The 26,968-nt window shown below is 44.7% G+C and overlaps 2 long non-coding RNA genes across 3 annotated transcripts; one reads left to right on the top strand and one right to left on the bottom strand.

Annotated features, from left to right (window-relative positions):
• Positions 1–8,682: 8,682 nt before the first annotated feature.
• On the bottom strand, positions 8,683–17,255 carry LOC129623253 (uncharacterized). The gene is made up of 3 exons (XR_008700435.1): positions 16,868–17,255; positions 16,474–16,522; positions 8,683–9,004 (listed from the first exon to the last, which is right to left on the bottom strand). It is a non-coding gene; the product is annotated as an uncharacterized LOC129623253 (long non-coding RNA).
• LOC129623252 (uncharacterized) lies at positions 15,803–26,712 on the top strand. 2 transcript variants are annotated; one of them, XR_008700434.1, is made up of 3 exons: positions 15,803–16,524; positions 17,311–17,417; positions 18,129–18,997. It is a non-coding gene; the product is annotated as an uncharacterized LOC129623252 (long non-coding RNA). The 2 variants fall into 2 exon arrangements; XR_008700433.1 differs by lacking the exon at positions 18,129–18,997 and adding an exon at positions 26,460–26,712 and having other exon boundaries at positions 15,804–16,524.
• The last annotated feature ends 256 nt before the right edge of the window (positions 26,713–26,968 follow it).

Genomic DNA, 26,968 nt, shown 5'->3' on the forward strand with positions numbered 1-26,968 from the left:
GATATATTTTTCCTAAAGTTATGTGAAAGTGTTAGTTTCTCAGTCATGTCCTACTCTTTGAGACCCCAGGGACTGTAGTCCACCAGGCTCCCCTGTCCATGGAATTCTCCAGGCAAGAATATTGGAGTAGGTTGCCATTCCCTTCTCCAGGGCATCTTTCCAAACCAGGGATTGAACCCCAAGTCTCCTGCATTGCAGACTGATTCTTTACTGTCTGAGCCACCAAGGAATTTTATATTTCTCTTAATCTCAGGTTTATTGTCAAACTGTGGCTTCCCAGGTGGCTCAGTGGTAAAGAATCTGCCTGCCAATGCAGGAGATACAAGAGATGCAGGTTTGATCCCTGGGTCAGGAAGATCCCCTGGAGGAGGAAATGGCAATCCAGTATCCTTGCCTGGAAAATTCCATGGACAGAGGAACATGGCAGGCTACAGTCCACGGGATCACAGAGTCGGAATCAACTGAGCATGCGCTCACATTGTTAAACTAATGTATAATTATCCTTTAGAAAAATAATCCATTCAAGCCTGTTCGAAGGGTGAATATTTTAGCATTGCAAAATATGTATCTTAGGGGTTTATTCTGGATGCAATTATAAGATCAGAACTATAAGAAATATTTTCCAAACAGTAATTCTACATTCTTATTGATTTTTGTCCGATCTCTTTATTTCACTTGTTTGGAGTGTTTAAGCAACAAGGTGGCACTCATTTTACATCCAAGGCAGCCAGGTTCCCTTTGTGCAACTGGTATTCCTAAAAGCTGAGACTCTTCATCTGCAAAAGTGAGTTTTTAATAGCTTTGTTAAGGTATAATTCTCACACAAAGTACATATCTTTAAAGTGTGCAATTTGACAAGTTTTGACAGATACATAGATGCATGAAACCACCACCACAATCAGGATAATGCATTCATCACCCTCAAAAGTTTTCTCAAGTCCATTTGTAATTACTTACTCCTGTCCCTCTTCACCTCCCTCCTTACTTACCAACAACCATTGACTTGTTTTCTGTCATTATAGGTTAGTTTGCATTTTCTATAGTTTTGTACAAATGGAATTGTGCAGTATGTACTCTTCTAGCTTCTTTCACTCAGCATAATAATTTTTTGAATTATCCATATTGTTGTATCAGTAGTCTATTCTTTTTTATCGCTGAAGATTAGATTCATAGCATGGATATACTCAAGTTGTTTGTGCATCCATGTCCCTTTTGAGGATCATTTGGGTTGTTTCCAGCTTTGGATTATTACAGTTAAAGCTGCTCTAGTCATCCGTGTACACATCTTTGGATGGGCACATGCTTCCTTTTCTCATGTCTAAATACCTAGGAGGGAATGGCTAGGTCTTATGGTAGATGTATGTTTAACATTTTAAGAAATTGCCAGAAAATGAAAATAGAAACTGTTTTTCTAAACATTTTACATTCCCACCAGCAGTGTATAAGAGATCTAATTCCTCCACATTCTTGCCCATCCTGGTAAGATCGGTTTTTAAACTTTTAGACATTCTAATATGTGTGTAGTGGAGACCATTGCAGTTTTAATTTGCATTTCCCTAATGACTAGTGATGTTGAGCCAGCCTCTCATGAGCTTATTTCTACCTTACTTGACAAAAGGTCTGTTTGAGTCTTTGCAAAAGTAAATTTTGCACAGTGATTTCGTGTCCTGTGACTGATTTGTTGAACACCACAGTGCTGTGACCTAGACTACTTGAGACAATGAATCAATCCGCCTAAGGGTGAAGTCAAACTCCTTGTGTGAGTAAAAGCTAACACTCCTGGGGGTACCTACCACATGCCAAGCACTGTGCTAAGCATTTTCTGCATGTTAATACAGAATCCTCACAACTGGCCTGGGGTCACGCAGCTATATCTGTGGTAGAGCAGCACTTGAAGAGTCATGTGGGGAAGTGGGAGAGAGGAAAAGAAAGACGCATTGATGGGTGGCATTGAGCATTCATCCAAGGTCTATCTACAGCCTTATGTAGAAGGGGGATAGATGCTGGAACTGATCCAGAGTCCAGAGTTTTGCCAAGGGCAGAGAACCAGAAGTATGACATGAACTGAGTTGGTTAGAGTGGTTGCTAGATAAAGAAGGAGGTGAAGACAGAAGGGAGAAAGAGGAGCGATGAAGATATTGGAGCGCTCTGAAAGAGCAAGAGAGTGCATAAGATATGAATGGTTTTGATTAAAGTAGGATGTGGAAATTTGGGAATTCATCACCTGGTGATGAAGGTATCCAGGGCACAGGGAAGCTGGATGGTAGGAGTCAAGAAGTCTCATTTAATTTTTTTTCCACAGAGAAACATTGAAAATTTGATGTATCTAGACTGTTTCCTATCTTTTAGGTCATATGTTATTTTTACTCAGTGAAATCTATCAGTCTTTTCCTTTATAGTTTCAGGTGATCAACCATCCCAATTTCCCTGACTCTGTCCCATGGTTAGCACTGCAAGTCCAACATCCCGGGAAATCCCTTGGTTCTGGGCAAATCAGGACCGTGGGCACCCTAGAAGCCATGGACTATCTTCCTTAGACGATTACAAATAGCCTCCCAAACAGTTCTCTTATTTCATTCTCATCTCTCTCTTTCACTGAATTCATTCTGAAACCCAACTTTGATTTTTCTACTCCTTGTTAACTACACACAGAAGAGCAAACTTCACAGACTGGTTGGCGACTGCGTCTTCAATCTAATTCCCATTACTCCCTCAGGTACCCACTGTTCCAGCCTATTTCCCTGAACACTCCTACCACAGGCTTGCCTGTCTTGGGCATCTGTTCAAGGTCTTTTTCTTGCCTGAATTGTCTCTCCCTTCCCACCATGTCTACAACCCATCTTCCTTTCAGATCTTTCTCTGATGTAACCTGGTCCAGGAAGGCTTTTACGATCTGAAATTTTCCTCCCTGGACCTTCATAGCACTTTGAGCCCCTCTGTTAATTATAATAAGACAGCAAGTGACAGAAGGGCTTCCCTGGTTAAAAATCTGCCTGCCAATGCAGGAGACGCCAGTTTGATCCCTGGGTCAGGAAGATCCCCTGGAGAAGGTAATGGCTACCCACTCCAGTATTCTTGCCTGGGAAATCTCACAGACAGAGGAACCTGGGGGCTATCGTCCATGGGGTCGTAAAGAGTCAGATATGACTTAGTGACTAAACAGCAGCAGCAGAAGCAGCAAGTAACAGAACGACTAACACTTACTGGCTCAAACAATTGAGCAGAAAGCAGTCTATGGGTGTAGATCTATGTTCAGGTAGGGCTACATTATGGGGCCGGAACAAAGCCACCTATCTTCTGTATCTCTTCTTCCACCTCTGGCCTGCAGATGACCTCTCTGCTCAGGCAGACTCTCCCTCTGTGGCTATACCACAGCTTCTTGGGCTTCATTATTCCAGGGAGTGGGGAAAATGTGGGAGTCAATATGCCAGCATCCCCAGAAGTGCTGAGATACCCTCTGAATGGACCACCTCACTCCATCACTGTGCCCAGGAGGACGTGAGGGCCGTGTGGCTGCACCGGTGACGGCTGTGACTGAACAACTCTAGGAGGCGCTGTCCACACAGGCTGTACTGCTAGCTCTGGGACCCTCACCTCTCTGGGTCTCAGTGTCTTCATGAGCCAGGTGAGAGTGACATTCTCTGTGGTCCCTTCCATTCCTGCCAATCGACCGTTCCAGTGTTCTGAGACTCGGTGGAAATAGTGTTTCATGGGCTTGGCTCTGTTTCTGCGAAGAACTCATGTGAAACCTCTTAATCTCTTTTTTGGTCTATGGTCATCCTCTTCTAGAAAAACAAGTGGGTGTGAGGCCCTTTTTAAAAGAGGAAGCGGAGAAACCCAAAGAAATTAAGATGTGAAAATAATACACTGAAAATTCTCGGTTCCACGGGGTCACTGGTTGTATTCTATGTTGGGCAACAAGTTTTGATGTGGCTTCCACTGCCTGCGTACTCCTTACGTGCCTGCTGCCACTGTTCCATGTGCATTATCTGATCTGGCTTCCCCTGGTGACCCCTGAGGAACAGGTAGTACTGTACTTGATGTTCCTACTTTAGAAATGAAGAAAAAAAAAAATCTGAGGCCACACATTTATTGAACGGCAGCACCTGGATTCAAACTTAATGTTTGTTGGGCTCCAACATTTCTCTCTGAATCAATATGCCAAATCACCTATTTGTCAGAGTCTATGCTGGAGTGCCCAGATTCTCAGGGTTTCTGTCCTTAGCGGGGAATACTTCTAATGCATGCGAAAACATGGGCATTTTTTAAAGGAATATTCAAGTTTACAGCATAATTTTTTAATCCTTTATTTTTTTTTTGCTGTGCTGGGCCTTCACTGCGTTGCGAGGGCTTTCTCTTGGTGTGGTGAGCAGGGGTTACTGTTTAGTGGCAGTGCTCAGCCTTTTCTCCGAGGTGGCTTATCTTATGGAGCACAGGCTCGAGGCATAAATGCTTCAGTAGCTGCAGTGCATGGGCTCATCTACCCCATGGCACGTGGGATCTTCCTGGACCAGGGATCAAACCTGTGTCCCCTGCATTGGCAGGCAGATTGTTAACCACTACACTACCAGGGGAGCCCATAATATAATTTTATATTTGGAGAATTTATCTTCAAAAGAATAGAAAATGAAATTCAATAAAATATTCTTGCAAAGTGGAAACACAGATGACAGATTCTCCTCAATGTATCAGAATCTTAGGTGGGGAGTGGCCTTGAGGTTTTTATGTTAATCTAAAGAAGGCAATGGCACCCCACTCCAGCACTCTTGCCTGGAAAATCCCATGGACGGAGGAGCCTGGTGGGCCGCAGTCCATGGGGTCGCTAAGAGTCAGACAAGACTCAACGACTTCACTTTCACTTTTCACTTTCATGCATTGGAGAAGGAAATGGCAACCTACTCCAGTGTTCTTGCCTGGAGAATCCCAGGGACGGGGGAACCTGATGGGCTGCCGTCTATGGGGTCGCACAGAGTCGGACACGACTGAAGTGACTTAGCAGCAAAGAAGACATAGTTTTTTAAAATGTAGGCAACACAGATCTATACAATTATTGCCAAGTTTTATTTCTATCACTGTATGTATTTCTCTTTAGTCTCCAAATGCTGCCCAGGGCTGTGTGTGCTCTATTAACCTTTCACAGAGAAGCCTGGTCAAACAGGAAAGCCAGCTGGAGACGACAAGGGAGCCCAGCCTCCAGAGGGGGCCGTACGTAGGCTGTGACACAGGCAGCCTCTTCTCCCAGCCTGGCTTTCTGGGTGTTTATTCAACCCTGATGTGACAGGAAGCACATAAGACAAAAGTAATCAAAGAGATCTGCCCCTGATCGCTGCAGGAAACAGGAGCTTTTCCACCTGAAAGTAACACGTTAACGAAGGAACATTTCCACTTAAAGGATGACCGTTTCCGTGGCAAAGAGGAAGCAAGTGAGTCCACGTCCCCTGAGTGGGATACCATCAATTGGTGGTGATAAAATCATGAATAGGGTTCTTGTATTCCAACTGAAGCGGCTGGTTCACAGACTTATTGATTTGTGGGCCGAGATTTTTCTGTGTAAAAATGGAGACTTTAATCTGGCCTTTGTTTCAGACCTGCTGCTGCTGCTAAATCACTTCAGTCATGTCCGACTCTGTGCGACCCCATAGACGGCAGCCCACCAGGCTCCGTCGTCCCTGGGATTCTTCAGGCAAGAGTACTGGAGTGGGTTGCCATTGCTTTCTCCCCTCCTATATTGCTAAGTGAATATAAAATTGTGCTGTAATTTTGGCAAACAGTTGGGCAGTTTCTCAATAAGTTAAATATAGGGTTACCATGAGACTCAGCAATTCCACTCATAGGTATGTTCATAGCAGAATTAGTCATAATAGCCAAGAAGCAGAAGCAACTGAAATATCCATCACCTGATGAATGGATAAATTAACTGTCATATATATCCATACAATGGGTCATTATTTGGCCATAAAATGTTCCAATACATGCTACAACATGGATAAACTTTGGAACATTATGCTAAATGAAAGAAGCCAGGTACAAAAGACTACATATTATATGATTTTATTGAAAAGAGATGTCCAGAACAGGCAGGTCCGTGGAGACAGAAAGTCAATTGCCAGAGGCTGGGGGATAAATGGGATTTCTTTATGGGGTGATGAAAATGTTCTGTGAATTAGTGGTGATGGTTACAGAACTCTATAAATATATTAAAAGCCACTAGACAGTATACTTTAAAAGGGTGAGCTATGATATATGAATTTTATCTCAATTAAAAAAAATCCTCATCCTCAAAAGCACAGATGGGCACGTCCGTGTGGGAGGCTTTTCTAGCTGCAGGACCTTTAGGTATTCATGTGTTATGTATCACTAGAAGCTGACAATGAGAGGAAGCAATGAATTCTGCAGACATGAGTGATAGGGAACATAGCCCTTCTCCAGAAGAACTGACCCCTCACCCATCCCCCCAACCCCCACCCCTCCACCCCACCCCCATTCAAAAGGCCCCTTGGAGCCTTTGGGAAGGTCTGCAGGGAGCAGCCCAGTCTGGGCCTCTCCAGGCACACGGGAGCTGGATTCAGAGGCTTTTCACCTGAAAGTCTTTGCAAACACACTCAGGCTTGACCAGAAGGCTCTGAAGGCATTTTCTTGTGTGGGTTGAAGAGGAAGGCAGGGGGGCTGCTAGAAACGGGAGGGTGGCAGGAAGCTCAAAGCCACACCAGCTGACAAGCTAGCCACAGTGAGGTTGTCTGGGAAAATAAATCAGTGGCTTTACCACTCTGAGGCTAAGCCAGTCAGTGTTCCGTGTAAACTCACCCCGCTCTGTGGATTTCACAGTGCTATGCCCCGAGGTGCCAGAAGTTCTCAAAGGACGTTCCCTGGTCACCAGCATCAACTGGGGAGCTGGTGGGGGAGGAGGGGAAGGACAAAAGTCTGGATTTTAACAAGCCCTCCAGGTGACCCTGAGACACACTCAAGTTTGAAAATCACCAGCTCATATACCATCTGGTCTGATCTTCCTCTTGACAGAATCCTGGTTTTGTCTGGAGTGACAGGTGCATGGACTCGCTTGCACCTGGGGTGACCACGTGACATAGTTCTGTCTAGTGAGATGCAAACTCAAGTCACTGAGTGGGGTTTCTGGGAAACCTCTGCTGGCCTTGTGGCTTTGATCCATTACCCTTCTCCCCCTTCTTCCCTGGACCATGGACAAATGCTGGAGGGCATGCAGCCATCTTGGGAGACAGGGCCACACACTCAGGGCAGGAGAACAGAAAGACAAAGGAGCCAGGGCCACTGAGAACATGAGGGTTGCAGCGCCTGCCCTGACCTGCATACCTCTCTCTAGCCTAGACTTGTGATAGTTGGAAACTTTAACCTTTAATTTGTGTAAGTCACTTTTGTCCATGTTAGCAACCAAATCCAAGCTCTAACTGGTGTACCTAGGAACTATGGTTTGTCCTGGCTGAAGGAGTGTTTCTTTTACTTAAACCAAGCATAAGGGTCATCATAGAGGTTAGGTGCCAAGGTGAAGAGCTAAATTTTCAGTTTCAGTTTCTCTGCGGGGGCTGGGGCTGGCTGGCCACACCAGGTCATGGTGAAGTGGGCAAGCTTTGCCCTGGCGCTCAGCACCCTGTCCCTTCTGCCTCTGTCTTGGCTTTCTCCTGCATCCTGGCAGTTGGCAACTTTCTTGTGTGATGAGAAGTATGGGCATGGGTGGCTTAAGGATCAGTGCAGTGGCTCAATAATAACCACCAAGGACCTCAGCTTTTTCTTTTAATTCATTCAATAAAGATTGATTGAACAACTACCAGGAGTCAGGCACTGTTCTAGGTGCTGGGGAATTGAACAGGGGCCTGGTCTCAGAAAGCTCACATTCGTGTGTGTGTGCATGAGTGCATAAAATTGAGCAAACAAGTCCATAAAGTGTGGGGTGCCAACATGTGCTCCAGAGAACAATAAAGCAGGAAAAGAGAATAGAGTGATGAAGGTGGGTAGATTTAGAAAGAGGGTGGCCAGAGACTATCTCTTTGATGAGGAAACATCTAAAGAGAGCTAAAGGAAGTGAAGGAACAAGCCAGGCATCTGACCTAAGAGCTTCCCAGGAAAAGCAGATCAGCCAGGGCAAAGGCTCAGACTGGAATGTGCCGGAAAGATTAAAAAATCAGCAAGGATGCCAAAGGAGGGCATGGAGGGAGGGAGGGAGCTAGTGGAAGAATGAAGTCAGAGAAGCAGCAGGAAGCTGGATCATGTGGGGCTTTATGGACTAAGGTAAAACCTTGGAACTTTTCTTGGAGAAGCAGAAAATCATTAAAGGACTTTAAGTAGAGGGGCAATGAGATCTGACTTATGAACAGAATCATCCCAATTACTGTGTGCCAGATACACTGGAGGATACAGTCAACCTCTGCTCTCCAGTCCTCAGTGTGTGGACTCAGCTCCAAGATTTGTGCTCTCCTGTTCACAGTCTGGCTGCCACAGATACAGGTGTTACACTCAAGCACCACTCATGTCCAGGGTGCTGAGATGTGCAGATAAAACTAGATAACACTGTAGATTAATGTCACTATGAATTCACTGACCCCAACCTCACCTGGTCCCTCAAGATTGCCTGGAAAACCCCCCCTTTTTCCCTAGAAAGATTTTCCCCCTTTCTCCATAGCAGCTCTTTTCAATCATCTTTATTCTCTTTAAACCTTAGAATTTTCTCCTTTGCCTCTCAGTAGGTGGCCAACATCTGACCTCACAGAGAAGATAGAAACCATCAGATGGGAATCCCCTTCATAGCCACCAAAACTACAATTATGATCGTGTGTGCATCTTTCCCACACCCTTCCCCTTCCCTCCGTGAGAGAGTTGTCCCCCCACCAGTGTGGAAGGCAGTTCACCCTGGGCTCCTCGCATCCCACCCCTCCAGCACCTTCTCAGGGTCACTTTCTGTTGATTGTGTCCTCTTTCTCTCCTGTATTATCAACATCTCCGATCTTAGCTGGCCCCTTTGCATCATCTCCTCAGTCTTAAAAAGAAACAAACAGATATTAAGCAAAAGAAACCAAACACAAAAGGTCGCATAAAGTATGATTCCTTATATATGAAATATTCAAGATAGGTGAATCTACAGAAAAAGAAAGTTGGTTAATGGATGCCAGGACCTGACGGGAGGGGGGAATAGGAAGTGACTACTTCTGTGGGTAATGAAAATGTTTGGAACTAGGTAGTGGTGACGGTTGCACAACATTGGCTTTTTTATGTTATCTTTTTAAATTGAAGTATAGTTAATTTACAATGTCATGTTAGTTTCTGGAGTACAACAGTGATTCAGTTTTACATATGTATATGTGTGTTTATATTCTTTTCCATTATTTGTTATTGGAAGATATTGAATATAGTTCCTGTGCTATATATTATGTTCTTATTGTTTATTTTATATATAATAGTGTACATCTGTGGAGAAGTCAATGAATGGCACCCCACTCCAGTACTCCGTCCAAGGAAAATCCACGGATGGAGGAGCCTGGAGGGCTGTAGTCCATGGGGTCGCTAAAAGTCAGACACGACTGAGCGACTTCACTTTCACTTTTCACTTTCATGCATTGGAGAAGGAAATGGCAACCCACTCCAGTGTTCTTGCCTGGAGAATCCCAGGGATGGGGGAGCCTGGTGGGCTGCCGTCTATGGGGTCTCACAGAGTTGGACACGACTGAAGCGACTTAGCAGCAGCAGCAGCAGCAGTGTATATCTGTTAATTTCAAGCTCCTAATTTATCCCTCCTTTCCCCTTTGGTAACCGTAAGTTCATTTTCTATATCTGTGAGTCTGTTTCTGTTGTGCAAATAAGTCCCTTTGTATTATATTTTAGATTCCACATAAAAGTGATATTGTATAGTATTTGTCTTTGTTTGACTTCACCTAGTATGATAATCTCTAGGTCCATCTGTGTTGCTACAAATGGCATTATTTCATTTTTATGGCTGAGTAATATTCCATTGTATATTGATACTGTATCTTCTTTATCCATTCATCTATTGGTGAATACTTACATTGCTTTCACGCCATGGTTATTGTGAATAGTGCTGCTACAAACATTGGGGTACATGTATCTCTTCAAATTAAAATTTTCTCCAGATATATGCCCAGGAATGGGATTGCTAGATCATGTGGTAACTCTATTTTTAGTTTTTTTAAGGACCTTCCATACTGTTTTCCACAGTGGCTGTTTTGATTTACATTCCCATCAGGAGTGTAGAAGAGTTCACTTTTCTCCGCACCCTCTCCAGCATTTATGGTCTGTGGACTTTTTAATGATGGCCACTCTGACTGGAGTGAGGTGATACCCTATTGTCATTTTGATTTGCATTTAATTTGCATTAATGATGTTGAGCATCTTTTCATGTGCTTTTTGGCCATCTGTATGTCTTCTTTGGAGAAATGTCTATTTAGATCTTCTACCCATTTTTTGATTGAGTTTTTTGGTTGTTATTGGGTTGTATGAGTTTCTTATGTATTTTGGAAATTAAGTCCTTGTCCGTCACATCATTGTTAGAACAACATTGTGAATGTACTCAATGTCACTGAATTATACACTTAAAAAGGGTTAATTTTATGATATGTGAGTTGGTTTTTTTAACCCTAATTAAAAAAAAAAGAAACAAAAAAGACTCTCAATCTCACTTTACCTTCAGACATTTCAAAAGCAACATGTTTAAAAATCATCACATCCGCTGGCCTCTCTGTCCCCTATCTTAGTCAACAGTGTCCAGATGACTGTGTGTGGCTGTGCAGGTTTTGCTGAGCCCCCAGACAGGAGGGAGTGTGGGAGATGGACCCAGATGTTCCACTCACAGGCCTTCACCTTGACAATGACTGCATCTGCCCAGAGGACTCTTTTTCCAGTTCTCAAAGATACTTGTTTTAGTCAGTGTCTCCAGAGAAACAGAACCAATAGGATGTAAATGTATACATAGAAAGAAATTTATCATAAGGAATTGGTTCACACAGTCATGGAGGGTGGGAAATCTCAAGAGGTACAGTTAACAAGCTGGAGACCCAGGAGAGCTGATAGTGTAAGTTCTAGTCTCAAAGTCAGCAGCCTGGAGACCGAAGAAGAACTGATGTTTCAGCTGGAGTCCAAAGGCAGGAGAAGATCCATGTCTCAGCTCAATCAGCCAGGCGGGAGGAGTTCCCTCTTACTCAGGGGCAGGTCAGGCTTTTTGTTTACTCAGGTCTTCAGCTGATTGGGTGAGGCCCACTCATATTAGGTACGGCAATCTGCCCTACTCAGTCAACTGGTTCAAATGTCAGTCTCAGCCAAAAACACCCTCATAAACACACCCAGAATAATGTCTGATCAAACATCTGGGCACACCATAGCCCATCTGAGCGCAGTCAAGTTGACACATGAAATTAATCATCATAATAAGTTATGGGCTGGAAGAGAACTAGAAGTGGAACTCAGTGGCCCCACCATTCTCCCACCCATCAAAAACCTGGGCCGCACCCTTGACCTCTCTGTGAACACCCAGAATCAGCACACAGACACACCACCCCCAGAGTCCACCCAGCTACTAAGTCCTGACCCTTCTCTCTGTCCTCCTGTCTCCAACTCCAACACCACTACCCTGGCCCAGGCCGCTACTTGTGACCATGGGGAAAACTGATTTCCCACCCTCATGCTTCTAAGACTAAAATCCATGGTCCTACCCCAACCTGTGGGTGCCAGATATCTGTTTCTCCATTGGGTGAGGCTACACAGTGAAAAGACCACAGTAAGTGCTGGGAGTTCAGCTTCTTCTTTCCCTCCACACCATGGACTACAGTGAGGCAGTAGAGGAAACCCAAACGGATGCCTGAGTGGGCTGTCTTAAGGCTGACTCTGGAGGACAACTGGGCAGCAAGTGCTAGGAAAACTGTTTGACCCGTATCACCAAGGCACATTCACTAACAGCTTCACCAGGAATCAAGGTGTGGTCTGACCTCTGCTAGTCGGCCTCCAGCGTCTGTTTCTCAAAGTACTTCAGAACAAGGATGGAGGGGGGAAAAGTCACTATGCTTTGATCCCCTAAAGCCCAACAGCTTGGACTACTGCTCTAGACAAGTAACAGGTTGTAGTTTTCATCTTCTCTGTGACCGAGGTGATCCTTCTGACATGCAAATCTAGTCATTCCATACTCCCTGCCTGTGAAAACCCATACTATGTCATCCTGCTGCCCTCAGGATGAAGCCCAACCTTCTGAGAGATTCTGGAGGACCCTTTAGGATCTGGGCCCTGCTTGATTCTCTAGACTCACCTCTCCCCACCGCCTCCCCTGCCCTCTCTGCTTGTTGTCAGTCATGTAATTGTGCCACAGAGATCTGTTGTGGCTGTGTGCAGTGTGTGCGTGCTCAGTCACGTCTGATTCTCTGCAACCCCAGGGACTGTAGCCTGCCAGGTTCCTCTGTCCATGGGCTTCTCCAGGCAAGAATACTGGAGTGAGTTACCATTTCCTTCTCCATGGGACCTTCCTGACCCAGGGATTGAACCCATGTCTCCTGAATCTACTGCATTGGTGAGCGGGTTCTTGACCACTGAGCCACCAGCTACAAATTTACTCAACTGAACTGCAGTCTGAGACTCTCCCCTCCAACCCTCCTTCTTTTCCCAGATCCTTTTACAGGTGCAGGCCTGCATCGTGGTTTGAAAACTCACCATGTCTCCTCCTGTTCCTTCCCCTTTATTTTTCACAGGAATTTTCTCCCAATAAACCTCTTGCATGCCTAATCCTGTCTTCGCCTCTGCTTCTCAGAGGACCTGAAGTAATAGACCTGCCATTTTGAATTACTTGCCACAATGTCCTGCTCTCTTCCCCAGCCTTTGCATGTGCTGTTCCCTCCATCTGAAAGATCTTCTCTTTCCTCCTTGACCCTTTCTTGGCCAACTCCTATTCATCCTTCAGGATCAAACTCAGAGATCCCCTCATTCATCAGAGACATTTACAAATGGTTCACTGTGGCCCAGGCATGGTTCCACACAATGGGGATACAGTTGGGAAGGAGAGGGCAGGCCAAGTCTCTGCTCTCATCAAGCTCACTTTATAATAAGTAAATGGTCAATAAACACATTTTTTGAAACAGATCCAGGGTATAGCGGTGGAGAGTGTATTATAAAGAAAGCAGGATAAGGGTATAGGATAATGAAGGTGCACTGGCTTATTTTAGACAGAAAGATCAGGGAAGGCTCCTTGGGCGGGGGGAGGTGACATTTGAGCAGAGTAATGACTAGCGGGGGCTTCCCAGGTGGCACTAGTGGTAAAGAACCCACCTGCCAACACAGGCAGATGTAAGAGTCATGGGTTCAATCCCTGGTGGGAAGATCCCCTGGAGGAGGGCATGTCAACCCACTCCAGCATTCTTGCCTGGAGAATCCCATGGACAGAGGAGACTGGTGGGCTGTAGTCCATAGGGTCGCAGAGACAGACACAACTGAAGTGACTTGGCATGCGTGCACTAACTAGTGGAGACAGTGAGCCATGTGACATGGAGGGAGGGTGTGGACTTTTCAGCCAGGGGAGATCATTCCAGACAGCAGGAGGGAGGCTGCTGGTGACTGGGAATCCAAACTCTGGGGCTGGTGCCACTCATATGAGCTCCTGAAGCACTCCCCTGCATTCCTAGCAGAGTGCACCCTGGTAGTTAAAGCATGCGGGTTAACCTGTCTGCCTCCCCTCCAGACAGCAACTCTGAGGATGGGGCCCAGCTCGCCAGGCTTTGTTAGTGCTATGTCCCCTGGCAGTCCATGGGGTTGCAAAGACTCGGACACGACTGAGCAACTGAACTGAAATGAACTGATGTCCCCTGGGGCTTCCCTGGTGGCTCAGTTGATAAAGAATCTGTCTGCAGTGCGGGAGACCCGGGTTCGATCCAGGGGTCAGGAAGATCCCCTGGAGAAGGGAATGGCAACCCACTCCAGTATTCTTTCTTGGAGAATCCCCATGGACAGAGGAGCCTGGTGGGCTACAGTCCATGGGGTTGCAAAGAGTTGGAAACTACTGAGCAACTAACACTTTCACTTTCTTCATGTCCCCCAAGCCTGGTATGGTGTTGAGTGCTCAGTAGGTACTGACAGTCAAAGCGTACTTGTGGTCATAGCTATTAGTAACTGCAAACCGAAGCGTGCCTGGCTCTGTGTTAAAGGTTCACTAATATTAATATTCCTAAGAGCAAAGTAGGTAGCATTATCATCCCCAGTGGAGAAGACTACTGTGGGCCCCATCAAGTTTTCTCTGCAGGCACAAGGAAACTGAGGCACAGCGAGTTTAAGGCACTTCCCACGGCCACACAGCTGGAAATAGGTAAAATGTGTATTGCCAGGCAGAGTGTTTATCCATCAGCCCAAACAGCCTCTCCCATTTCTGACATGAGGTAGCACCTGGAAAAGCACAAGACTCTCAGCTCAGAGAATGGGAGCGCCCTGCTCCCCATCCCCATTCTCAGCTCAGAGTGATTTCCAAGTCAGGGTCCTAAGCAGAGGCTCCTAGAACTGCAGGGTCAGGAGGGACTTTGAGAAGATCCACTCCACCCTTGACTCACGCCAAAAGACTGCGCCAGAGGGCTGGGAAAATTTTAAGGCCACCTTGCTTCGTGCTCTTTCCTGCTCCCTAGACCAGACTCAGACAGTCAGTAATTGCCAAAGCCATTCAATCAGATGCCTGGCACCACCCGACTGAGAAAACAAGTTGTTGTGAAGGCAGTTATGTAAAGAGAGGATGTGGTTCAAGGCCCAGCCCTGCCCATGCCTGGCTGGAGCCCTACCGTGATGACTTTGGTGTCCTGGTCACATGGGCCAGCCTGGCAGTGCTTGCTCACCCTTTGCCTCAGCATTGCCATTCTGCTTGCCAGGATGCCAACTGGCTCCTGGGAACCCACCACTCCCTGCTGCCTTGGCAGTTTCTCTGGCTCTCCTGTTGGTGCCAGGCACTAGGACCCAGAAGCATTGCAGTGGGAGAGGCTGCCTCTCCCCATCATTTTATAGAAGTGGAAACTGAGTCCCAAAGGGATGCTGTGACTTGTGCAAAGTCCTAAGGACTTTTGGTGGCTGATTGAAGCAAGAGCCCCTGTCTGTGATTTCCTCCTCCTTGTCTGACTGCTGCCTCCTACCAGCTCCTCTCTCCTGCAGTCCTCCATGCTGCCCAGACCTGGAGCCATCCCCCTTTGCCAAGGTCTCCACACTAGTCCTCCCCACCTTTGCTCATACCCAGTCAAAGCAGTGACCTCAAAGTTGCCTCTTAGACTCCACTCCTGCCCTTTCAATTCATCCTCTACCCTGAAGCCACAGGACTTTTCCTAAAACCAAGTCAGGTTTGGCACTGTGCTATTGGAAGCCCTGGATAGCTCCCGCTCACCTGGAGGATGGATCCTTAGCAAGATGTCTGGTCCTCCCTGGCCCAGTCCCTACCTCCCTCAGCAGGGTCATTCCCAATGGGTCGCTTGTGCACACCTGACCTGCCAGCCACAGAGCTTACCTAACTCAGAGCTGCTGTGAAGAGTAAACATCAGCTGATGTGCATGGCACCTGGAATGTAGGAAATGCTCAGCAAACTTTGACTGTCCTGGTGGGCTGGGGACTTCCTCTCCAGGAAGGCTGCTAGAGGCTGGTGGTGCTCTGGTCTCTGAGCCAAGGGACATGCTCTTAACTGTGACCCCAGTCAGGCCCTCAATTCCTTAGATCCAGGTTACACCATCTAAGAAAAGGGCAAAATGAAAAACACCTGCCCTACTATTTCTCAGAGACTATTTTTTGGGAGGGGGGAGCTGGGGAGGGATAAAAACCAAGGTAGTACATTTGAACCGCACAGATCATTATTATTTCCTGTCTCTGAGAGCAGGGGAACCACCGTCTCCTTGGGTCCCTACAGCCACAGCTGCAGGTCCTTATTCAGGACAGGGGAAAGACATGAGGAATGTTCACCCCCTGTCACCCTGCAACCCTGGCACAAGGGGGAAAATCAGTAGCAAGAGCTCTTTGTCTTCTAACTACTTATTACACATGTAGGTTCTTGTGGCCTGACAGGCAAAAGCATAAGGGTACCAATTTCATGAATGCATTGTATTAGAACCAGAGGTGAGCAGTGAGCAGTTCCACAGCCTCGGGGGACCTCCTCTGTGAGCCTTCATGAGGAAGGCAGATTCCAACTTGCACAGAGAACCTGGCAGCTGTTGCTTTATTAGTTGTCCATCCGTCCATCTGTACATCCATCCATTTAGCCAGAGGACATTAAATTTGCCTTTCTACCTCATTTGCTGCCAAATAAGGCCCTGTACAAGAACAGTATGGACTGAATATTTGTGTCCCCAAAGTCATATGTTGAAGCCCCAATCCTCAGTGTGATGGTATCAGAGGTGGGCCTTAAGGGAAGTAATTAGGTTTAGATGGGATCATGAAGGTGGAGCCCCTATGATGGGATTAGTGCCCTTATAAGAAGAGCTTACAGTAAGTTGGTGGCCATCTTACCAGGAGGAGGACTCTTACCAGACACAGATTCGTCTTGGACTTCCCAGAACTGTGAGAAAAAAATATTTGTTGTTTATGCCCCACCCAACCCCTCCCAGTCTATAGTACTTCATTACAGCAGCTTGAACTAAGACAAAGGATAAGGAAAATCAGAAAAGCAATCTAGCTCTCCCAGACTCATGATCCTTCCTTCCTCCTTCTTTTGGCTCTTTTTATATCTGGAGAATGCATAGCAAGTTGCTAAGACGATAAGTTATAAAGACAGTAAAAATAAATTTTAACCTTTATTGTGGTTAAAATTTTAGCTCATGAAGTATTTCAAACAGATGGAAAATGATGAAGAATACTATAACAGTTTCCCAAGTACCCATTCCCTACCCCCCTGAGCACTAACCTTCTGCTATATTCCCTTTGAGCGCTTCCCTGGTGGTTCAGAGGTAAAGAATCTGCCTGCCAATGCAGGAGACAGATTCAATCCCTGGGTTGGGAAGATGCCCTGGAGAAGGGAATGACAACGCATGCCAGGATTCAATGGACAGAAAAGCCTGACAGGCTACAGCCCATGGGTCGCAAAGAGTCAGATAAGACTGAGAGACTCAACGACAACAAATATTTGCCTGGAGATCTTTTTCGCTTTTTTAAGGAAACAAGCTGTCACAGATCCAGCTGAACTGTTCGGGCAGGTTTGGGGCTTTTACTACCAAGGTATAACTCCATAAGCAATGCATAGTTTTCATTGTTTGGGATTTTCCATAGATGATATAATATGACATGCAGCCTTTTGCAACTTGCTTTTTAATTTTATTGGATTTTTAAAAAAAATTGTACGTTTTATAGATGCTGGTTGTAACAAGTTGAGCCACATGGGCATGGATAAAGGAAAAGTTTAATCATGTCCACCTGCCCCCTTCAATTGCACTGCCCAAGAGGACCTCTGTTGACAGGTGATAACCATCTTTCTGCATCTTTGCTTCTGCTCACAACACACACAATGGCTCTGATACTGAGGGAAGAGCCAGGGGGAGTCTGGGATAGGCTGGAGCAGTCAGGGGTGCCATACGAACAGATCTTGGTGCTGTTGAGCGAGGGGAATGCAGTCAGAGGGTATGGAGGGAGATGTGCAACTTCCCTGACCGTTAGCCCACAGGCTGCTGGTTTCACCACCCATTCCCTCTCCTGACAGGCCCTGTGGTCTGCAGGGCATCCAGGGTCAGTTAACAAGCAGTGTCTTGAGCTGCAACATGGCGAGGATCTCCCCTTATCAGACTCGGTGACTATGGCGAGCCATGTGATGAAGGGACCATAAGACCTCTGCATCCCTTTCTGATTGATGATTGTCACTCAGATTGTTCTAGCGAAGAGCTGACATGCTGTGAGTCCCAGATGTTGGAGAAAACTTTGGGAGGCCAAGCTGGCTTTAGCTGTGACCCAGAAGGCATTCACAGATATGTGTTTTCGGTTCCTATGACCTCTCCATGAACCTGGGGTGAAGACATAGAATGCCAAGAAAATTTCCAATTTTTTTTTTTTTAATTTAACTTAAGAGTGAATAGGACCAGACATGTCATGCTTAGTGCTGGATTGGAATTTATTTTCCCTTGCCAAAAAGAAAGCTAATAATTAGAGCTTAAGTTATTTTGTTTTGTTTTTCAAAGTGAATTTCATGTTACAGCAAAGCAGACAGAGAATCTGAACGTGAGACTTAATCATTCTCATCATGAAGGCCTGCTCAACTTTTCCACCCTTGAGATTGCAATAGTCTGAAAAGAAGCATAAACCTCACTGGGGCTTGTAAACCAAGATTTGAGATTGACCCAAGAGATCCCTCCAGCTGTTAAACTCTAGAGTTCCGTGCTTTCCACTTTTTCTCATTTATTTATTCAACACAATTTTTTGAGTTCCTGCTGCGTTCAACCATTATTCTAAGAGTTGGGTCATTATAGAGTCAGACTAGACAAACCTCTGCCCTCCTGAGGAGCTAAGAACTCAACGGGTCTCAAAATGCAAAGACTCCCATTCTGCATCAATATTGAAATCATTCATTTATTCTTCAGAGTGAATCGATTCCCACAACACCCTCCTGCCAGTCGGTAGGACAGGTCTTTCTAGTCTCATTTTCCAAGTGGGCAGACCCAACAATAATAAATAGAATTCAGGAACATCAGCATGAATACTGTGGCCTTTAAGGAAACACAGAGGTGGAAATGCCTGCATCTTACTTCCCAGAATCTCTATCTAGCTCCTCTCACAGGCTGGGAAAGCTTGAACATGCACATCTTCTGAATTAATACCAAGAAGAAACCCCAGTTTCCAGACATGATGCAAGAAGCAGGTGATGAATTCTGGAAAATGATACTTGAGTAAGAGGGGCGAGAATTCCTGAAACTCCTTGAGCAAATAAATGCTCCCTACCCTGCTCCATTCTCCAACATGTTTGAATCCCCATTTGGCATCCTACAAGCTGAAAATGACAATCTCTCTCTTTATCTTTTGTTCTCTCCTTTTCCCTGGTCTGGTGTTGGCCCCGATGACATCAACTTGCATCCAGGCTGGGACCTGATGCCTCCTCAGGCCCCATGGTTGCTTCTGATAGCCAAGCCAGGGACTCTCTCAATTGCCCAGGGGGGCCTTTATAAGGTACTTAGTAACTTATGGCTCTAGTTCCCCCAGCTCCAGGCTCCTGGCCAACTTCTCCAAATTGTTTTCATTAGCAATGAAAGACCTTCTCAGCCTTGCAGCAGAATGCAGGGCTTTTTTCTCTTTTCCTTGCAGGGCTGTGAAGTCCCTTTCAGGCTGTTCTCTCCCAGCAAGGATCACTCAGAAGAAGGTGTTCAGCCCCAAATGTGGGCCTGCTGGGTGAGAAGGTGGCTCCCAACAAATTCCCCTAGAAGCTGCAAGTTGGCAGCGCAGGTGTGATGGATGACCTGAACGTATTCTGCCCCTAAAAATACCCTGGAGATTTAAAGGTAGCAAGTGTCTATATTTTGCGACTCAGTTAAATCTTTAATCAGATTCTTTTCTATAATGGGATGATTTTTAACTCACATAGTGAATTTTGAGTAAAAATGTTGCTAAATCTTTACAGCAAACATTCGGAGGGTGAGAGTTCACTTACTCTGGCTGGAAAGAAATGACGGGTCTCCCTCTTTGAGGAAACCATCTCCATCGGCTGGATGGATACTGGCCTCAGTTCTGGACCTGCCTGTGTCCAGTGGGCGCATTTCAGGAGCTAATTCCATACTCCCTGAAGGATTACAGACACTCCCCGCCCATCTGTTCATGGAATCCCCTGGCAGTTGTTTCCCCCACGCTCAACTCAGACACAGACATCACAAGTCCTTCCTTCCCACAGGTCCACAGGGAAATGGTGGGGAAGGTTTTCATTCTTTTATCTCCCCTTGGGCACTTAAATGAAAGGAGTTAACTCACTGAGTCATTATGGAGTCCTGCAGTGTCTGAGCATGGGAGGACGGAGGCGATTAAGACTGGAGTCAGTGACTTTTGTGGGCTTACAATTTAGAGGAGTTGGAATAGAAAATTTGAAAAGTCAAGTCTTTCATCTTCTGGGGAAGGCTGTATGCATCATGTAATGCCTCTCATTTAATATTATGAGTTAGAGCAAATGCTATGATTTAATACTTAATCATCATAGATAATCATTATAAAGAAAGCATTGCATTTTTAGGACACTTATACTTTGTCAAAAAACCGTCCCGTGCTCACCACTTCTGGTAGGAAGCGGCATGGTTCAGGGGTTCCTCACCCTGACAGTGCTGCTGTCAGGCGACTGCTGTAAGTGAGGTACCCTTCAGGGACCTCCCCATTCCCTTCTGTGGTTTGTGATCTGGGTGGACACTCTCCTCTCCTTTCTAGGGTAGGGAAACTGTGAGGGGCTGTGCAAATGAGTGGGCATATTTCTCTGCAGCTTCTCTTGATGAAGAAATCAACAGTGTCCAGTTTCCAAGACTCATAAAAGAATAAATGGTACCCACCTTTCTGCTTGTCCGAAATAAATGGTACCCACATTTCTGCCTGTTCATGTGCCACCCCATGCCTATATCCTGGAAGCAGAAGCTTTTCTTGTCTTTCTAAAGCTCAGGTTCAGGTCACAGGGGTGTGAGGTGAGGCCATAAAGCTTAAAGGATGGATTTGACCTTAACAGAGGAGAGACGTGTGCTCTGGAGTTGAAGGACCCAGGAGATGGAGGGACACCACAGTCTTGAGGCTGGCATATACCCCCTACAAAGCCCTGGGAGCCTTGAGACCTGTGGGAGTCCTTGTGACCCCACAAGTCAGGAAGGATTCCTCTGAACCCACTCAGGGCAGCAGGGCTGGGACCCGCTCAGCACTGCCTCCTGCAGCAAAGTGGGTAACTACACCACCAACCACTCCCCTGGACCAAGGATCAGGGTCCTCACAGCTTCCAGGCGTCACATAACCTCCAGGATCCCAGCTGGTCCCATGGAGATGCAGGCCAGCTCCAGTAATAGCCACATCAGACTTATCAGCTGGCAGGTAGGTCTCACAGCTGGATGAATTAGTTGAATTTTTTTTAAAAGAAGAAATACAATGTTTTTACACCTGAGTGTTGTTAAGAAAATTTATACCTATGAGAATCAACTATGGACAAAAGTGACCCTGTAACTTCCTGGCAACTCAGAGGCATTGCAGGAAAGGGACCCACAGAGGCTCAAAGAACAAAGCCCTCTGAAGAGGTGAAGAGACTCATGCCTTGGCCAGAAACAAAGAGAAACACACCCAGGAAATAGGCAAAATGGAAAGGATGCCCTTTACCAGAAGAAAGTCTGCTAGTACTGTGTGGGGTCTGTGAATTCAGAGAAAGCAGGGCAACTGGTCAGGACTGTGGACTCACGACTTAGCATGTGAGGGTCGAACCTGGAGCATCTACTGTGCTCCCTCAGGGCTGGAGCACGACAGCTGGAAACAAAACACTCCCCACCACCCCCCCTCACCCCCACCTCTCCAAAAAAAACCCACTCACGGCTTCAAGGCTCTCCCAAGATGAAGAATTTGGCTCCAGAAGAGGAGGAAGTGACCCTGACTCATCTACTAACCACATAATTCATACCACTGTATATTCTTCCATTTTAACTAAACTGAATGCAACTGTGCTGAGAACTGGAGGGAAGAATGTTACTTGGGTTAGTGGGGGTGGATATTTCCAAATATTAAGACACTATTTGAGATATGTGCTCAGTCACGGGTCTCTCAGAATTGGCCATGTTTATATTACTCCGTGACCAGGGCTGACTGGACCAGGGAAGGTCACCTGACCCAGGATGTGCCAATCAGCTTCACTTTCATGTTAAAACTGTTAGTCGCTCAGTTATGTCCAACTCTTTGCAACCCAACGGACTGGGGCTCACCAGGCTCTTCTGTCCGTGGGATTCTCCAGGCAAAAATACTGGAGTGGATTGCCATTTCCTTCTCCAGGGTATCTTCCTGACCCAGGGTTCGAACCTGGGTCTCCTGCATTGCAGGCAGACTCTTTACCATCTGAGCCACCAGGGAAGTTTCCCTTTTATGGGTATGTGGAATTAGGAGTGAGAGATGGCCAGTTATTCTCAACGCAAGAAAACAACAGGCCAAGTAAAGTTGGAAGTCATGAAGAGAGGAGGGCAGTGAGTACATTCCACCCTGTGAGCCAGAGAGACCGAGAAATCGGGCAGTTGAGAGAATGAGGATGTAGAAGAATCACAGAGAAAAGCAGAGACAAGGAAGAGTCCCAATGGCCTTAAAGTTCCTGACTCTAGTCCTCCGAGATCTCTTAGTATTCCTGCCCTTGATTTCTGAGATATGCCGTTGCATCCTTGCAATTCCCCTTTTTTGGCTCAAGCTAGCTACTATTGGTTCTATAGCAACCAAAGTGACTTAACTAACCATCAGGAATAATACACACCAAGCCAAGAAAGTCAGTGACTCACCATATTCTTTTTTTATTGTGGTCGAACATCCATAACATAAAATTTATCACTTCAGCCATTTTAAGTATACAATTCTATGACATTAAGTGATCCCCAGTGTTCTATGGTCATAACCACCATCCATCTCTAGAACTTCTTGCCATTTTCTTAATTGGCGTCCTCATGATATAAGTTTAGATCATCAATAGGATGTAAGTATAGTTGATGATCATGGACTGAAGTGGTGACCTATGCCAGTACTATGAATTGGTTTTGGGGTTCGTTCATTTTAGTTATATTCCTAATTGGGTTTACTGTCAGATGACTTGCTTTTCCCTCATAATTTTAGAGTTAAGAAAATCATGTTTACTTGAAGGTTCCAGCTAACCCAGTGTTCATTATAAAAACTTTGTTGTTTGATAAAATTAATTGACAATCACTTTGTTTGCTGTGAGTTGAACAAGTCCATAGTTTTCTTAGATGTGACATGATGATCATAAAGGTGTCTATCATTCAGAATTCTGGGAAAATTAAGTCATATAAAGCTTTGTCCTTTGTACAATGTAAGGACCTGGTGAAAACTAGTTATCATTATTCATATGTGATAACATATGAATATTCATTATTGACAAATATTCATTATTGATATGTGGGCCATATTGAAAAAATGGTTAAGAGTTCAAGGATTTGCTATTTTAGGCAACACCATGTCAATATGAAATAATTAAGGTGGTAAGAAAAATAGGTTAAGATGGACCTTTAATAAAATCTTAAATTATGATGGATAATAACTGGATAATAGTTGAAAAATATTTAACAAATGGTTCAGTAGAGGTTCCTCAGGGACCAACAACCAAAATATCAAAAGTGGAAGGAAATATAAGTAAAGGCCTGGTCAACATACCACTCCACTTGGAATCTCATCCCCTCATCAGAGAGTCTGACATGGTAACGCTTTATTTGAAACAAAACAGGAAGGTTTCTCTCCATTCCTGAACAAAGCCCCCATCACTGGGCAGGCTTCATTTGCCTGAACCAGGAAGCCGCACAAGCATCCAGAAGGCTCACAGAGTACAGAGCACCGGGGCTGAAGTAAAAACTTGATACGCCTTGAACCCCAAATGAGACTGAACTCACTGTTGTGCTGAGCCAACCCTCCTGCCACCATTCCTAATTTGCCTCTCATTTGGGGAGGGGATATGATGTGAGATGTAATTTGGGTGATCAAGTTTATTCCCTACAAAGCCCTAAAGCTTGAAAAGAAAATATGATCATTTTGGATGAATTTTCCCCCTCGACTCTCTTGCCTATTTCCTTGTCATCTTAAACACACCACAAAAACCTCATGCAGTTTCTCATTGATGCGCATGCGACATTACCTTGAATGCCCATGCCATCAATACCAGAAGTGAGATTATTCAACTATTTCCCATGCGTGAAATGGCCCCATTTCATGGTTCTGACATCTTTTTCCTTTGCTTCTGCTTCTTGCCATTTTACCGTGTCCTCCTTTGTTGCCACCCACCAGTTATTATTTTCTAATTTAACCAATACCCTGGCTTTCACTCCATCTTATTCTCATATTGCAATAAAATGGCAATGTCTTGTTTTATTCTTCTTCACTGAAGATGCATTGTTGGGATCACAATAGGCTCCTGGACCCTGGTGTAGAAATGAGATTTGATTTTGAATGCCATCTCATGATAACAACTCTGTGACATGTGTTAGCTATTTAGGGTTTGCCTTGTCTAGTGTTTGCCTTTTTGTTTGTTAAGGTTTGACTTGAAAGAGTATCTGAGGCTCCCAAATGTCCTTTTTTGCCTGAGTTGAAATGACATTCTTTCCCTGTATGTTTCCTGTTGCTGATGTCACAAATTACCAGGAAGTTAGTGACTTGAAAAACACAAATATGTTATTTAACAGTTCCGGAGGTCAGAAATCTGAAATGAATCTCTATGGACTAAAATCAAGGTTTCGGCAGGGCCATTATCCTTTCTGGAAGATTAAGGGGAGAATCCGTTTGTTTGTCTTTTGCAGCTTCTAAGAGGCACCTGCATTTCTTGCCTTATGACCCCTGTCCATAGCCAGCAATGACCAGTCAAGTCCTCACAGGATGTCACTCTGACACTGTCTTCTGCCTCCCTCTTCCCCATGGAAGGATGTTGTGATTACACTGGGCACACCTGGATAAGGGCTTCTCTGGTGACTCAGACAGTAAAGAATCTGCCTGCCACTCGAGAAACCTGGGTTCAATCCCTGGGTTGGGAAGATCCCCTGGATGAGGGAATGGGCTACCCACTCCTGTATTCTTGCCTGGAGAATCCCATGGAAAGAGGAGCCTGGTGGACAACAGTCGTGAGATTGCAGAGTTGGACATGACTGAGCAACCAACACTTTCACCTGGATAATCCAGGCTAATCTCCCTATTTTAAGGTGATCTGATTAGCAGCCTCGTTCCATCTGCTACAATTCCCCTTTGTCTTGTAATGTAACCTATTCACAGGTTCTGAGGATTTGGATTCAGACATATTTGGGGGCCATTATTCAGCCTACTATAGTCTCTATATTTTATGGTAAACATCCTAAGGTGAATCTCTTATTTTTTAAAAAAATGAGAAAATATAGTGATGGCCAAGTGGAGGGAAACAGTGACACAGCCCACATCAGACTCCAGAAGCCCCCATTCTTTGTGGCATCTGTGAAATAGATTTGATTTCCATGAGGCCTGTTTGCCCACCATCTTTCAGAAGGAACTTGAAAACAATAATATGCCTGTAAGCGCTGGCATAATTTCTAATTTTCTATTTTTATACAATTTTGTGCAGTTTTGGAAACCAGATAATTTATTTTGGAATTGTATCAAAAATGGAATAACAAATATTTATACAATGCTCACTAAGTGCCAGGAGTTATTCTAAGTGCTTTTAGGCATCATTTCCAGTCCTTCCAACACCTTTAGAGGATAGGTTTGTTTGGCCCATTTCACAGACAAAGGAACCAAGGCTTTGAGCCATGCATCTTGATTGAAAGGCTTGAATAATACCTTGAATTTTTTCAACAAAATAGAATTGTTTAGCAAAGAACAAGAGTGAATGAAGGGAAAGTAAGAGTTTGCGTGCTGCAATGAAGATCAAAGATCCTGTGTGCTGCAACTAAGACCCAGCGCCGCCAAATAAATAAATAAAAATAAATTTTTTTAAAGAAAGAAAAGTATGAAAGTATATATGTAAAAAATCAACTAAATAAAAATTATTTTAATCCTCTAGTAAGCTGTCTTTAACAGAAACAGTATCTTCTATCTGTATATTTTTACATATTAAAAATTAACATGCATTCAAAAACTCTGCAAGAATATAAATAATGTTAACAGCTATCTATGAGAGGGAACTTTGTGCCAGCTAAGACATACAAATTTGTGATTTTTTTGCAATGAGCTTGTATTATTTAAAAATAGTAACAGGCATTATTTTTTACATTTAAAAATGAAGTCATGCCATTGTAAATCAACTATACTTCAATCAAGAAAAGAAATGTTTTAAATGAAGTCATTCAGAATTGAGTGCAGGAAAGAAGGATTCATTTCACTCAGGAAGTGAGCCAGTGTCAGTAAAAAAGAGCAAAAGAAGACTTTGTAACAGTGGCAGGGAGTAGGGACCAAATCAATGAAGCAGGTACTAAACAGGTTCAGATTCACAAGTGAGCATTATTGTTTCTAGAAGTGTTAACCAGGAAGTGTACAGTGGGTTCCTATTCATCCATTTGGAATTTGGAAATGAAAATTTGTAGACCTAGGTAGTATACAATGTTTTATGCTGAAATACATACATCAATTTTTAAATCTTAATTACATTAAGAATTTTTTTTTTAACTAAGAGAAGATATGATTTAAAGGAATCTTAAAGTTTGGGGTTTTCTTAATGTAAAATGTATCTGTCATTTGGAATGGGTTATTTCTAGGACTTAGGCCAGAATTTCCTAAACTGTGCTCTGAAGAAATAGAGGATGTGTTCCATGAAAATAAGTGATGCTGATGTTATTTTTTTCTACAAAAATTTCTTCTAGAAAAACATGTGTGGGGACTTCCCTGGTGGTCCAGTGGCTAACACTCCATGCTCCCAATGCAGGGGGCCCAGGTTCGATCCTGAATTAGATCCCACTAAGGGAAAGTAAGAGTTTGCGTGCTGCAATGAAGATCAAAGATCCCGTGTGCTGCAACTAAGACCCAGCGCTGCCAAATAAATAAATAAAAATAAATTTTTTTTAAAGAAAGAAAAGTATGAAAGTATATATGTAAAAAATCAACTAAATAAATATTATTTTAATCCTCTAGTAAGCTGTCTTTAACAGAAACAGCTGGAGTAGTCCCTGGAGGACATTTGCTCTGTGCTTTGATGTATGGGCAGCAGTTACCACCAATTGACTTTCAAGCTCCCGGTGGCCAGCCCCGAAACCGCCTACACAATATCCACTCTCCTCGCCTTCCTTACCTGTAGAAACCTGATTTTGTTCAGGGTGCCCAAGGCCAGGTACAGACTTGATTTTTCTCAGCTTCTTCACAGCTAGTAGTGACC

The sequence above is a fragment of the Bubalus kerabau genome, chromosome 11, assembly GCF_029407905.1.
Source record: "Bubalus kerabau isolate K-KA32 ecotype Philippines breed swamp buffalo chromosome 11, PCC_UOA_SB_1v2, whole genome shotgun sequence".
NCBI classification, from domain to species: Eukaryota; Metazoa; Chordata; class Mammalia; order Artiodactyla; family Bovidae; genus Bubalus; species Bubalus kerabau.